Raw genomic sequence first — 6,570 nt, forward strand, 5'->3', positions numbered from 1 at the left:
CATGACCAACCAGGGCCAGGGGACAAACTGCAACCGAGGTACACGCCCTTAGCGGGAACCGAACCCGGGTCTCTCTGGACCACAGGTCAACGCTCTAACTGCTGAGATAAATAAATTCATAATTCAGATGCATGTAAGGGTCACTGCTTATCCCATCTTCTTTATCAACTGCTTTTTATGGCCCAGAGCTAAAAACCGGAGATTTAAAAAGCATCTTTTGGGTAAATACATTTTCTTCTATAGAGTCAGCATTCCAAACCAAGAAGCTTGATGAAGATTACTTGGCCAGCCCTGGCTGGGTGGCTCAGTTGTTTGGAGCATTGTCCTGTACACCAAAAGCTATCAGGTTCGATTCCCAATCAAGGCGTATACCTGGGTTTTGGGTTCAATCCCCAGTTGGGGCATGTATGGGAGGCAACAGATAGAATCAATATTTCTCTCTCTCTTTCTGTCTCTTCCTCCTCTCTAAAAACCAATAAACATATCCTTGGATAATAAAAAAGATTACTTGGCCAAATTCTTGGACATTGCTCTAGCACAGTTATTTAGTGCTTTCCTTTTTAGATTGGAATATAATGAAAAATGACTCAGGCTACATATTTGAAAGTTGCTAAGAAAGTAGATAAACATTCTCATCACAAGAAAAAATATCTGTTGCTGTGCGAGGTAATGGAGGTTAACTAGACTTATCGTGGTGATCATTTCGCAATATATACAAACACTGAATCATTATGTTGTACACCTGAAACTAATATAGTGTTATCATCGGTCAATTATATCTCAATAAAAACGACCTTGATTTAGTTTTTCATTTTGCTTTATTAAGTCTTTCTTGTACTGTTAAAAGTAATGAAGCCTGGCTGGTGTGGCTCAGTGGTTGAGCATCGACCCATGCACCAAGAGGTCGCCAGTTCGATTCCTGGTCAGGACACATGCCCAGGTTGTGGGCCTGATCCCCAGTGGGGGCATGCAGGAGGTGGCCAATCGATGCTCTCTCTCATCGATGTTTCCATCTCTCTCTCCTTCTCCCTTTCTCTCTCTCTCTCTAAAAATCAATAAAGAAAAAAAAAGTTAAAAGCAATGAAGCATGTGACACATTTCTGAAATAGTTTTTTGTTTTGAAGGACTTCAAATAGAACCATTGGGCAGTGTAACAAGTTTAAAAATATTGGGCTTTCTCTTCTACAGTGAAATTCGGCAGGAGGGAAGGAAGACCGCAGCAATATGCAATTAGAGAGAGGATTTACATATAAGTTAGTGTACTTCAGGGCAGATGAGTTGTGGAAAGAGATGACCAGCCGGCTCTGACCCAGAGGAGCTTTACAGTTGTTGCAGCTGCTATTGCTGCATAACAAATCAGCCAGATAAAAGGTGAACAACTGCTCTCACAAAGTCTGTGGTCAGGCAAATTGCTCAGACACAGCCCCCAGCTTTTCTGTGCTATCCAGTGAGCCATGGCTGGCCCTGCCTCTCCCACGTGATCTGGATCTTAGCCCTGGGGGTGGGCGGGGTCTGCCTTGGACTCCCAATCGCAGTCCTAGGTGTAATGACTGCTCTTTTATATCCGCTATTTCTGTATTCTTTAGAGATTTCTTTACTTCTTTTTAGCCGATCCTTTGTTACTCCAATCTCCTGTTAATATATATATATATATATATATATATATATATATATATATATATTTTTTATCCTCACCCGAGGACATTTTTTCATTTTTTGTTCAGACAGAGTGGGAGGGAGAGAGAGAGAGAGAAACATTGACGTGAAAGGGACGCATCGAGTGGCTGCCACCTGCATGACCAACCAGGGCTGGGGATAAACCGCAACCGAGGTACGCGCCCTTAGCAGGAACCAAACCCGGGTCTCTTTGGACCGCAGGCCGACGCTTTAACCGCTGAGCCAAACCGGCCAGGGCTATACTTCTTTATATTAAACTTCACCTGTTAAAAATAGTATGTGGTTCCTCATACAATAGTCCAACAAATATTCAATCCCTTTCTCCTGATCTCTATAGGCAACAACACAATTAAAAAATGGGTCAAAGACCTGAGCAGATACCTCACTAAAGAAGATGCACAGATGGTAAATAAGCACATGAAAAGACGCTCCACGTCATGTGTCCTCGGGGAAGTGCAAATGAAAACAACGGGATACTGCTACATGCCTGTCACGATGGCCAAAACCCAGAACACTGACAACATTAAATTGGCGAGGATGTCGGGCAAGAGGAACTCCGGTCCATTGCAGATGGGGATGCAAACTGGTACAGCTACTTTGGGATACAGTTTCTTACAAAGCTAAATATAGGCTCACCATGCAATGCAGCACTGCCACTCCCTGGTATTTTTCCAGAGGCGGTGAAAACTTATGTCCATGTGAAAACCTGCGCATGAACGTTTTTAGCAGTTTGGGTCCTATTAGCAAAGTTAGGAAGCAACCAAGATGTCCTTCAATAGGTGAATGGATAAGTAAATTGTAGTACATCCAGAAAATGAAATATTATTCAGCAATGAAAAGACATGAAAGAATCTTAAATGCAGTAAGTGCTTAATGTTTATATTGCTACATCTGCCAACCTGGAAAGGTTATATACTGTATAATTCCAAGTATATGTCACGCTGAAAAAGGCAAAAACGATGGAGACGGTACAAAGATCAGTGGTTGCTGGGAGGTGAGGGTAGGAGGTGGCTGGGGAAGGAGGTGACTGGATGGAGCTCGGGATTTTCAGGATGGTGGAGCTATTCTGTATGATACTGTAATGGTGGCTACAAGACGCTATGCATTTGTCAAAACTCACAGAACAGTATAACACAGAATGAACCCTAATGTAACCTTCGGACTTAAGTCAATAATAATTCATTGTAACAGATATACCGCACTAATACAAGATGTCAGTGATGGGAGGAACTGTGGGCAGGAGCAGGGGGATATGGGAACTTTGTACGCTGTGTGTACTTTTGCTATAAACTTAAAACTTCTCTAAAAAAATTATTTGTTTTAAAAATGTCATTGGACGTAAAGTTCAGCAAACATTGGTATTAGAATTTTAGACTCCTCCCACCACCACTCGGCCTGGGTATCTCTTTCTTTTCATATTTACAGTGGTACAAAGTGAACACCACCACACTTCATGTTTTATCTAAACCATGTTGCAGTTCTGTACAGAGGTATTTAAATGTCACGGTATCATAGCCAACTCATGTACTTAAACTGTTGGTGTAAAGAACGCTATCGGCATTTGCACTGGGGAAGTCATGGTTTCATGTAGGGTGTCCCACACAATCTTCACAGGAAAGGGAGTCAGTGGAAACGTGGCATTCTCCCTTTCGGATCTGTCCACTAGTGTAGTGGTAATAGCTATTTCTAGAAGAAAGGTCCTGATAGCTCTGCCAAATTGTAGCTTCGCCAACCTATGCCAAGTGAGTTGTTTTCCATGGGACGACTCATCCATTTGGCACCACCCTACACAGCGAGCTGAAGACCCAGCAGCCCTGACGCTGACGTCAAACGGATGTGAGAATTCTGCGCAGCTGCCTGCCGGCTCTGCATCCCAAATTGGAAACATGAGCTTGCCCACATCAGATGTTCCAAACCAGCTTGACAAATGACCCCGATCACTTGCTTAGAAAAGCTCACGTAATTTTTCACTGTCTCAGATTGCTGTGGAGGTTGCCCATTAGAGAAACAATGGGCAAAAATGAGGGACTATTTCCTGAGGCAGGGTAGAAAGAACAGAGTATGAACAAGGACAAGAAGTTCCACTGCTAAAAAAAATAGAGGTTCTTGAGCAAGAAGCTACATTTTTAGGAAAAGCGGGCTGTGCTGGTTTATTTTTATAATGAGATGCCGTGAATGACACGCACTTGACCGCGTGCGTTCTGCATACCGACCTCTCCCCGGGTTTATTTCTTCTACACCCATTTGCCCTTTGCCCCACTTTCCTTAACTTTTTAAAAAGTTACAGTACTGCATATTTTCATCAGATGTTGGAAATACTGTTTGACACCATGTGAAGTGTTAAGTAAAAATGCCATATTTCAAAGCATCAATGATAACTTTCCAGATGGGCCGTGACATTATTTTAGGTCGGTCTGCTGAAAATATCTCCAATCAAATCCCCTAATTGAATATAAATCAAGATCTGAATCGTTGCCCTGGAATATGTGTGTGTGTGTCCATACAGCTCCGAGGAGACAGGGAATGACCACCGTGGTTCCAGGCTTCTCTGTTCACCTGGAACAGCCTGGTCAGGGGGCTGCAAGGCCGAACTCAGAAACCAGCCCTGCGCTCCATCCAATGGCCTCTTTTCACCTGGTCTCCCCACACTGTGTGTTTATACCCACACGTACTGGTCACAGGAAGAAAGAATTGATTGGTGGTAGAAGAAATGGAACTAGGCAGTATGGTCATCACGATTCGATAGTTAGTATTTGCCACCACTTCTGAAGAGTTGTTCAAAGATTAAGACATTTTCTCGTGGCTACAGTATAGAGCCCAAAGAATTCTAGATGCTTAAACCACTTAGCCCGGCCCTGGCGGGGTAGCTCAGTTAGTTAGAGCGTTGTCCCGATACACCAACATTGTGGGTTCATGCTCCCGTCAGGGCCCGTTCAAGAATCAGCCAGTAAATGCAAAAGCCAGTGGAATAACAAATCAGTGTTTCTCTCTCTCAAATCAATGAATAAAATAATAAGTAACCACGTAGCCTAGCACGGGTGTCTCCTTTGTTTTTAAAGGGTGTCTGGGACTGTGAGTCACACTGTCTTGGGTCCAAATCCTGGTTCTCATATTGACTGGCTGTGTGGCTCTGGGCAGGCAGGTCCCTTAACCTCTGAAGCCTCCGTTTTCTCATTTCTAAAACGAGGATAATGATACCTACCTGACAAGATAATATGAAAATTCAGCTATTTATATTCCTTACTTCAGTGGCTGTCATGTAATGAGGGCTCAATAAAAGAAGTTATTATAAGTAGATAATAACTATAACTAATAAAATGTAGTACGAGTCATAAAAGCAAATCTAGGCGTTGCCTGAAATTGCTACTAGTCACGGCCCAAACATGATATAACGTCTACGTACCACCCGATTTTTCTTTTGCACCGATTTAAGCCCAGCGTTACAGAAAAACGGTTCTTTAAAAGGACTGTAAATATATTTCCAGAGTTAAATATAAAATGAGTCTGTGTACAGACAACCACTTTGGCGGGTGATAACATTCTCTACTGAAGCTCTCATGAGAGGGTCCGAAAGAATTTTGCAAAGGACTGGACACGATGTTCAGCTCCTTCCGCAAGCTGACAAGCGCTAAGCAATAGACTGCCTTGTTATAAATAGCCAGGCAGTGCCACTCACCAGTTATGTGACTGTAAAACAACCACGTGCTAGACGGAAACGTTTAAAGGGGTTTTAACTGAGCAACAGTTCAATATTTAAGTCTGATCTTTTCCAGCACCAGCATTTTTATTTATCCTACTTTTACCACTGAAGCCAACCAGAGGTTGAGAAATAGCAACTGCAAAAATGTTTTACAGAATGAGAAATGAGTTCAAGGCACGGACTCCAAACTCATGTCCTCAGGAGCCTGCCTCCCAGTGTTGCTTTCTCTCCTCCCAAGCGGTCTGGCTAACTCATCTGCCTTCATCCCCTGCGTGGCCTGGGTAGAATCCTGTGCGGATCCTGTCGTTGAGGAAGAGTATAGATTTAGATCATTTTTTCATTGGCAGTTTGTAATTTTCAGCATATAGATCCTGTATGTGTTTTGTCAAGTGTATACCTAAGTATTTCAATTTCTTTGGAGTAAATTGTAAATAGTAGTATGGCTAAAGATTTTTTAAAACAGCGGTTCTCAACTGGTGGGTTGCGACCCCTTTGGGGGTTGAACGACCCTTTCACAGGGGTCACCTAAGACATAATAGTAGCAAAATTAAGTTATGAAGTAGCAACGAAAATAATGTTATGGTTGGGGGTCACCACAACATGAGGAGCTGCATTAAAGGGTCGCGGCGTTAGGAAGGCTGAGAGCCGCTGGTTTAAAATAAACTGAGTTATTAATGATAACTAAAATGCACAGGTCGTAAATGTGTTCAGTGGGTTTTGGAAATTGTATACGTTGGTGTAACCACTAATCAAGACAGCCTAGAGCACACCCGTCACTGGTTTCCAACATCCCTTGTACACCTCAGAAGAGCCCACACTAGAGCCTGTACCCCCTTAGTGGTGTGTACACCAGCAGGTCATACCTGAGGTCTGGGCACCAGCCATTCGGTGGGTGCCTCGTGCCCTTCCAGTGGTTCCAGCACTCGTGTAGGGACCCTCCTCGGAGCTCCTAGGTTAAGGTAACCCTATTTTAACCTGGGGTGGTACCTGCTTCCTGAATTATTAGTATCTGGTACACTCTTGTTACTTCTGCTTTCTTGTGTTAACTCGATTCTGTTGTAAAATCCACCCCTGTGGCTTTCTTAACTGGACCCTGACAGATACGGTACTTGGTATCAAGAGTGGGTTTGTCGCCCTGGCTGGTGTGGCTCAGTTGGTTGGAGCATCATCCTGTGCATCAAAGGGTCGCAGGT

The sequence above is a fragment of the Molossus molossus genome, unplaced genomic scaffold (genome assembly GCF_014108415.1).
Source record: "Molossus molossus isolate mMolMol1 unplaced genomic scaffold, mMolMol1.p scaffold_m16_p_15, whole genome shotgun sequence".
Lineage (NCBI taxonomy): Eukaryota > Metazoa > Chordata > Mammalia > Chiroptera > Molossidae > Molossus > Molossus molossus.